Consider the following 9513-nt stretch of genomic DNA (forward strand, 5'->3'; position numbering starts at 1 on the left):
CTAAGGGATATTTGGCTACAGTGATACTCTCATAGAATTGACCATAGGTCTCCAGAATTCTAACTCCTGGCGCAAGTATCCTTAAAATTTCTCTTAAGGATATCGCATAATATCAGGGGACGTATATCTTGATACGACACATGGCAATCTTTACCCCGAATAGCGTGTTCGTTTCGAGGGGGAAGAGTGGCGAAACTGAAGGGGAGCCGTTATCAAGGTTACCCTTCCTCCCTTACTATTATGAGTATCCAAAATGGCGCTCATTCCTTGTAACATTGAGCATGGTGCTACAGATATAGTAATTTCGGGAGGGATCTTGCCTAAACCTTTTCCATGGAAAAAGGAGGGCAGGTCCATCAGGATGACATGGCCATCTCACCCAAAAATAGATTTTTCGCTTCGCTTCGAAATCCATTTTTTGGGCTCAAGCCATGTCGTCCTGATGGAAGTTTACGAAGAGAATTACTAGAAAGTACGGTATCTGTGGATTTTCATAGGTGCCTTAGCCTTGGGACAATTTTTCTATGGACATCCGGACCATTGAGACATAAGACGTTACCGTTATACGTCATTACCACTAATCATAGACAATGTTAGGGCTTCCTGCCCCCTGCAGGAAAGAATCATACTAGACAGTAGAAAAGGGGTCTCAAGGTTTACATATATTGTAGGAACAAACATAAGTATTAACTAGATATATAAAAGTCTCACGGTTTGTATATGTTGCCGGAACAATAAGTATCAACTATACCTGTATTCATTGTTTGTAAATATACAATAATATGAGGTTTACTTAGGTAAATAAGCAAGAGAACTCTGGTTATTTTTATTGCGCTAATTGTGGGGCGAAATAAGATGCAATTACACTATTTTCTAATAGACATTTATTTACGATAAATTAATAAATATAGAATAAAAAGTGTAATATATATTACGGGAATTATACATACAACTTTTAACAGACAGTCTTTAGTGTCACCATGGTGACACCCACTTGAAAGGTATTGCACTGGAAGGTGTCAACACCTTTTCACCCTACTTGATAGTCCCAATCAATTCACTGTTCATCGCAGTACTAGACGGCAGGTTTTAATACACTACCTGACCCACCACATAATGCTTCAGTTCATGCACTTGCTTCGCATAATGCTTGTAGAACACTCTGGATGACTTCCATCCAGTACTGTATATGAGCGAAGACGCTCAAAATCCATATACTGAAAAAAGTTCAGTGATGAAGCAATTTTCCTTGGATCATGACCTGCGGATGTACTGTCAGGATCGGCTCTACGAAAGAAAGTAGGTGAGCTTCGCCCTCAGTTGTTTTAGGGATAAGTTTGATCCTGAAGTTTCTCCTTTGAAGAGCTGTCCTCCCTTGAAGTCTGAAGTTCTTCGAAGATAGACCTTTAGATATTCTACTGGACACAGAGACATCTTCCTTCAGAGGGCAGATTCTCCAGGGACCCCATCTCTTACTGGGTAGCTCGTTTTTGGCGAGAAAGGTTGGATCAGGAAAAAGATTCAATTCTCCCACTTCTGAACTGAATATGGCCCTCGTTTCTGGATAGGGCCACTATTTCACTAACTCTAGCCCCTGAGGCTATAGCGAACAGGAAAATAACTTTTTGGGTTAGATCCTTAAGAGAACAATCTTCATTGTTCACGGTTGAAGCATAATGTAGGACCCTTGTCCAAGGACCATGAAATGGGCTTCGGAGGAGCTGCAGGCCTAAGTCTAGCACATGCCTTCGGGATCTTGTTAAAGATTTCGTTCGTCAGGTCCACTTGGAAGGCGTATAGAAGAGGTCTAGTCAGGGCCGACTTACACGTAGTTATCGTGTTGGCTGCCAAACCTTGTTCATGAAGGTGGATAAAGAAGGACAGACAAAAAGTCTATCGAGATTTCTTTCGGTCCTTTTGCTTTAACGAAAGCAACCCACTTTTTCCAAGACGATTCATATTGTCTTCTAGTTGACTTGGACTTGTATTCTTCTAAGAAGTCTATACTGCCTTTTGAGATCCCAAATCTTTTCTTAACCGCTAAGGTGAGAAAATCATGAGATGAAGGTTTTGGGTTCTCTGTGATGAAGCGAAGACAGTTGACTTCTGAACCCGTTGAGATAGTGCTAGGTTCGGTAGAGTGACCACCCTCAGCTTCAGTTCCATTATCATTGGGAACCAGTTACTCTTGGGCAACTTGGAAGCCACTAGAGCTGCCGTTCCTCGGAAGGATTTCAGCCTGTTGAGGACCTTCAGCAGGAGATTGGTCGGAGGGAACACGTAAATCCGGGTCCATTTGTTCCAATTAAGGGACATGGCGTCCGTGGCCTCCGCTAGAGGGTCCTCGTATGGGGCTACTTATCGAGGTACTGTAGTTTCTTATTGTTGCTCATCGCAAAGAGGTCGATCTGCAGTTCCGGGACTTGTTGCAAGATGAAGGAGAATGAGTGTGTCTAGGGACCATTCTGACTATCGGCTTGAGCCTGGATAGAGCGTCCGCTGTTACATCGTGGAACCCTTGAAGGTGAACTGCTGATAAGTGCCATCTCTTCTTTTCCGCTAGACGGAAGATGGCCAGTATCACATGGTTGATATGGGGCGATCTCGAGCCTTATCGGTTCTGACATCTCATTATCACTTCGCTGTCCAAGATCAGCCTGATGTGGGCTGATCTGCGAGGAGAGAGTTTTTTCAATGTCAAGAGGACTGCCATGGCCTCCAAAATATTGATGTGAAAGGTCTTGATCAGAGAAGACCAAGTCCCTTGGACTTTCCTTTGATGGGAATGACCCCCCATCCTTCCGTCGAAGCATCCGTGTGGATGGTTACCGATGGAGGTGGTTGTAAGGGTACAGTCCTCTTTAGGTTCTTGGCCTTCGACCATGGCTTGAGAAGTGATTGTAGTAAGGTCGGTATCGGTCTTTTTAGATCTCTTTGAGCGTTTGATGCATATCTTCTCCAGACTCCTGATGCTTCTTTCAGCTGTGCTCTTACCACTGGGTCTGTTACTGCTGCAAACTTGAGAAAGCCCAGTACTCTTTCCTGTTGGCATCTTGAGATCCTGTCGGATTTCAGTAGTTTCTTGACAGACCCCGCAATCTCTCTCCTCTTCCCTCGGTGAATGGAGAGGCGATGTGACTTCAAGTTCCAATAGTTTCCCAGCCATTGAAACTTCTGAGCTGGAGAGAGTCGAGACTTTTTGAAGTTGATCTTGAATCCCAGAGGTTCCAGGAACTGGATCACTTTCTTGGATGCTTGCAGACAAGCCGTCCTGGATGCTGCCCTCACCAGCCAGTCGTCCAGGTACGCTGCTACCTGAACACCTTCTAGGCGTAGTTGTTGAACGATTGCGTCTGCAAGTTTCGTGAAGATCCTTGGGGCTATGTTTAGTCCGAAGGGTATGGCTCTGAAGACTTACTTTTTCTTCTGTAGCTCAAATCCTAGGTAGGAGAAGAGGGGGCGGTTGACTGGAATATGCCAGTAAGCATCTGCCAGATCTATTGAGACTGTGTACGCCCCTTTTGGTAACAGGGTCCTTATGTGTTGAAGGGTTAACATCCTGAACTTGCCGTTCTCGATGAACTTGTTGAGTGGCGACAAGTCCAGAATGACTCCGAGTTTGTCCGAGTCCTTCTTGGGAACACAAAACAGCCTTCCCTGGAATTAGACGGACTTTGCCCTCCTTATTACCCGTTTGCTTAATAGTTCCAGGGTATATTCTTCCAATAAGGGGGTGGAGTGTTGGAAGAATTGAGGAAAAGATGGTGGAGGCTTGCTCCAGCTCCATCCAAGTCCATTCTTGATTAGGCTGTGGGCCCAAGGATCGAAGGTCCTACGATCCTGAAATTGTTGAAGCCTCCCTCCTACCTGAAGCATCTCACTGCTTCGGTTGTCCGGAGGATTTACCTCCCTGACCGCGTCCTCCCTTACCTCTTGAGGGGTGTCTTGAGGAGCCCCGTCTGGAGCCTCTACCTTTGGGACGAAAGGTAATGGTTTGCCTCTTGAAGCCAGGGTTGAATGCTGGTGACTGGGCAACCAGCTGTTGAGGCAACACCAGGAATGTGGTTTGTAGTTGGGCAACCACTTGGGGCATCGCAGTCATGGTGACTGTGGGATGTTGTAGGGCTGGCCGAGAGGATAGTCTAGGCTTTTTCGTCTTCCTTTTAGGTTGGGGACCCGCATCCAGGGAAGACTTCCTTTTAGACAAAATGCCCCACTTCTGGAGAAGGTACCTATTCTCTGTGGCGGCTCTATCGACTACCTCCTTGACCACTTTATTTGGGAAGAGGTCCTTACCCCAGATATTGGAAGCTATCAGCTTCCTGGGTTCGTGTTTCACTGTTGCTGCAGTGAACATGAACTCTCTACATACTCTCCTGGCCTTCATAAAGGCGTACAGGTCTTTACTAAGGTGGCCATGTGCATTTTGACCGTGACCATGTCCATGTCTGGGGGTGCTCTTTATGCCTGCACACATCTCAATGCAGTTCTGTAGGGATAGGGATGCCGCCAGTCTCTCCTTCGTCTCTTGCTCCCTACGCAAGAGAAAGTCTGACAGTTTTGGGAGATTCTCGCTGAACTGTCGTCCCACGATATCTGCATCCAACTTCCCTACTGAGAAGGTTAGGTGGACTTCTTTCCACTCCTTATCCTCCACCATGGGCAGGGCTAACGACAGAGGTCTACACTCTTCCAGTGTAGGACATGGTTTGCCTGCATCCACTGCCTTGGCAACAGCTTTAAAAGCCTTTGATGTAAAGGGGAAGGCTATTGAAGCAGGAGCAAGAAGGGTAGGATGCTTCTTGCTCAGGGCTGACACTTTAAGAGTTTGTGTAGCCCACCTTCTTCAGGCTGCTTGACAAGAGAGCCTGTGCCTTATCGTGGTCGAATACCATGACCTCCTTGGGTTCCGTCTCCTCTTTCGACGCTGGCTCCTGCTTCAGTCGGATGAAGCAGTCTGGGTAAGCATTAAAGCTTGGCCAGAACTGAATGCCATTTAGGGGGACGGCTCCCATCTTCTCTGATATGTAGAGTTTGCCGTTGGTTATTGGCATAAACTCCGCATACCTCCAGGGATTGGTTTCGGAGCAGGATGGGAGGTCTTGGACTCTGGGTCGCTTGTATGCCCTCGGGAGGCGGAGAGTCGAGCTTCACGGAGCTCTTTCTCGAGTTTCGCTTCCCAAGCTTCACCTTGCTAGCGAATGCTCTCCATTAGGGTCGGAAGATAGGCCAGGGCCTGGGCCATGTCGCCTGATGGAGGGGCAAAAGAGGAAGATGTTGAGAGTAACGGCTCCGGTGCCGCCACAGACGGAAGGGACTCTGACTCAACCTCATCATCTTCATCTGGAGGTAGAGTAGACTCCTCCTTGGGATCATCTTTCAGCAGATCCTTTTCAGCGTCCGTGGACACTTCAGACATCCTTTCCTCCTGGTGGATGTCCATGCCTTGCAATGCCTCACTGACATCCGTCTCGATAGCAATCTGGACGCAGGGAGGTCCGTGTCGTACTTGGGGTACGACAGATTCGCTACCCGCTTTTGGGAACAGCAAGTCGCGCACCCTTTCATTAGGTAGGTACAGTCTGACTTAGGGTCGTCGAAACCATCGGTCACCAAGGTCCGGCAGATGTTGCAGTCTTGGGGGTCCCAGTACCACAAAGTTTCGGTAGTCGCTGTGCAGGGGGCATGAGACCTGTACGCTTTGCGTACCACAGAAGTCCCTACTCCTGTGGTTGCAGAAGATGACGTCGCACTTCATTTGATCCTCCTGTAAAGAGAGGAAAATTAAATGAGTATGCAGTTGTTTATCTCACCTGATAAACAAATTGTGCAAAATATTATTATTAATATTTTAACCATTATAGCTTAGGATAGTTAAGCTAGAAGAGAATTAGGAAAGCCACATACTTGTGTTTCCCGTCCAGCCAATTGCTGTGACCTACCCCAAAATTAAAGTTTCCATGTCAGACAAACCCAAAGAGAAGGGTTCTAACCTCTAAGGATAGAATAGGTGTATACTAACACTGACCCTTCTTAAGTTCTTTAATATTGTGGGGTAAGTCGTTAACTGATTAACTATCAGTGTATAGAAAGAAATCTTTTCTTTCAATATAGGATTGGTCTCAACAATAGACTGCGCAAGGATACACAAGGGATGTTGGAAAATACTACTGTATAATATATAGTATAGTTTTCTATCTGAAGTATATACTATACTGCAAATATACTGGCTACTGTATAAACATATACTGTAGTTCAGATGCTGGCTAGGCTAGCACCTGGCGGCACGGTGGCTAGTACCTGGCGGCATCGGTCCAGCTGGCTTGCCGCCAGTTGGGTTAGTACCTGACGGCACCGGTCCAGTCGGCATGCTGCTGGCTGGGTTAGTACCTGGCGGCACTAGCTGACAGAGAGAGAGAAAGCATGGAGTGAAGGGCTGCCTTACTAAATTGTATGTTTACAGTAAATAAGGGTGTAAGTACTTAACCTTACTGCCTTCCTCCAGAATGAAGGTTCAAATGGAAGGGGAGAATGCATCATTCAAGCTTCCATCCAGCCACAAGACCCGTTGCTGATCTCAGCCGGCTTCAGGGATGTGGATGGAAATCCAAGGGAGAACTGAAGAACACTCAACAGTAGAGGGGTCTCCCACCGGCAGCCGTCACATCCGGCACAACCTTTCCCGGAGCCTTGTGTCCATAATGGAAAGACTGAGTGACTATACAGCTGCTTATGTAGGAGCCCAGCCGGCACCACAATCTATCCGACAAGGGGTGAGATTGTAGGACGACTGCCACAGGATTGCAATAGCTAGGCCATCGCTAAAGGACAGAGAGGGGCAGGGAAAAGGGTCCTGTCTCGAGTGTGGAAGAAGGCGGCAAGATTGCTGCCACTTCCACACAAGGGAGAAACTTTGTTTCAGTATCGGCGCCATCCTAGGCGGCAGAAGAATATCTATTCTTCAGCCTAGGGTCTGCCGAAATAGCACTAGTCTTCTAGACCGCAGGGGAGAAGGTGGCAGCATCATACTACCACTTCAGGTGTGGCCTAGGGAGGCTTAGCCTCCTATGGTGACAGCTCTAAGCTGGCAGGGGAGTGACTACTCTGCCGCCGGCAGAAAGACTGAATACTCTGAGGTTCTGTCGAAAACCAAAGCCAGGATACTCGCCGGCAAGGGTGGGAGACAGAACACCCTAGACTAGTCAAGCCGTAGTGAACTACTCTATGGCAAGACCAGATAGGGTTATCGCCTATGGCAGCACTCAGAGAGAAGGAGGGATTACCCTTAAATCTCCACAGGAGACGAGTATCGAGTTATATGCCTAATTTCAGGAGATATACTATCTCCCGTTGAATTGATAAAACGAAACACGAGGGTAAACGGGGATAATGTATGAAAGTATACTAAAGCGCATCGGCTAGGTAGCCTAGCGCAGGCGAGATCTCGGTTACCTAAATCGCCGAAACTCTTAACGTATACAATCGACATACGGAAGAGGAAAATGTATGCATAAATATATATATCTTTACTAGTATAATTGTGCCTAAATAGTTTTCATAATTTATTAATGCTATTACAACCGGGAATGTCGTTCTGATAATCAAATAACACATGCGTCATGAACGACAGCGCCCATGGCACCTCCGGTGACCGGCCAAGCTCCGAACACATTAAATTACTCTAATTTCTCTGTGAAGCAGGACCTAAAGATTATACACTGTAAAGAATAAATACTTTTTTGGGCTCAAGCCATGGTGTCTTGATGGAAGGTTCCTTATTGGTAGCTTCCTTGTGTATATAAACTACTAGATATTCCCAGAGAATTTAACCACAGGTTATCACAGAATTCTAACTTCTGGAGCGAGTATCCTAAAGGTTTCCCTTTAAGACATCGTATAACAACAGGGGACGCATGTATTAACGCGCCACATAGCTATCTGCACCCCACATAGAGTTAACACTTCGATGTGTAGGGGCGGAGAATAGCTGGGGAGCCGTTCCACAGCTAATCTCGTCCGTGGCTACTTTTGGTACTCGAGACGTAAACAAACGGGCGCCATTGCTAAATGACGTCACGTCCGTCCTCATCCTTCGCTTAGTAGCTTGCCTTACTAGACGGATTTTTCCCTGTGCTTATCTTATCGACTTGCATCTTAGCCATGTCTCTACCCTTGGCCTCGCCTTCTTCTGGAAAGTTGAGTACAAGGTTCCAGTATTGTTTAAATAAGCTCTGACCGTAAAGTAACTTTTACTTTTCGAGATATTTTATGTTTTTTGGCAGAGCTGTGCTGCTACCAGACCCGCCATTTTATGGCGTCGCTGTTGTTTTGCATGCCTTATTTAGCTAGCCTCAACAGCTTTTCCGGCCTCATTAACTAATCGATACTATTAGTTATTTAGTCTTCATAGCTAGGAACTTTATATATCGTGTTTTGACGCTCTTTTATTTGGTCATCGCCTGACCCCATACCAGTTCGCTAGTCTAGCCCCTAGGCCAGAGTGCCTATCATCAGTGTTCATGCATGATATATTACAGTGATCCTAGGTTTAGTTATGAAGATAGTGGCATTATTTTATGATACTGTTTACTGTGATGCAAGTGTTTTCGCCTTCAGGGACCATATAGGGGATAGGTTTGACAGTGTGCCTCTCTAACCTAACCTAATTGTAGGCCCCCTATATGCTCCCTTCACCCCCTGCCTTAGGGCATTCCCTCTGCATAGCCTTGCTCCCCCTACCACGTAAGGGGATCAAGCTCATACCAGAGTACTTATCGCTTCTCTGTCCTCCCTGAGGGAATGATCCCCCCTTAGGGTTGCGTCCGAGAATGAGGAACGGCCTGCCCTTCCTCTATTGCTGAGGCTAGGTTATCTGACCTGCCCTGCATTGCGATACGTCTTCCAACCTTCCTGGTTTAGGGTGTAACATCCCTGCTCTAGGTTAGGCTTGGGGGGAGTTAGTCCTGTGTCTTGCTGAAACGGTACCCATGCACCGTTCTCAGACAGGCTGCCTACCTTAGGCTAGGGAGCGTCCTCCCTTCCTTGGTGGCCGCTTTGGTACAGAGCCTCCCCTATGGAAGACCCTTCTTCTTCTCCCCTCCCCACCTATCTCTTGTATGGCCTAGCCTATACTTAGGTTAGCCTATACCCATCTGTCCCCTGTCCTACAACTCCTCCTTAGGGTGGAGTGATAGGGCTACCTTGAGTCCCTGTGTGCAGTCCGCTCTGGTACATATACCCTTCATAGTGTCCTATGGGGTTAGCCACAGGATGCGTTTTTTCCGCAGGGGTTCTCCCCCCCTCTTGGCTGTTCCCTAGCCCTCCCTTGGGCTACACTGGCTCCCGGCTGCCTGCGGCCCCTGCCACTGGATGATAGGGCTAGCCTCTATCATGGGTACACCCATTCAGGTGGGATGCCTTGGGGTTCGTGTCCGTACCCCTACATCCCTCCTTCTGTCTCTTTCACTGTCCTGGTGCCGGTCCCTTGCCGCCTCTACTGTCGGTGATACCGAC

The sequence above is a fragment of the Palaemon carinicauda genome, chromosome 9 (assembly GCF_036898095.1).
Source record: "Palaemon carinicauda isolate YSFRI2023 chromosome 9, ASM3689809v2, whole genome shotgun sequence".
Classification (NCBI taxonomy): Eukaryota; Metazoa; Arthropoda; class Malacostraca; order Decapoda; family Palaemonidae; genus Palaemon; species Palaemon carinicauda.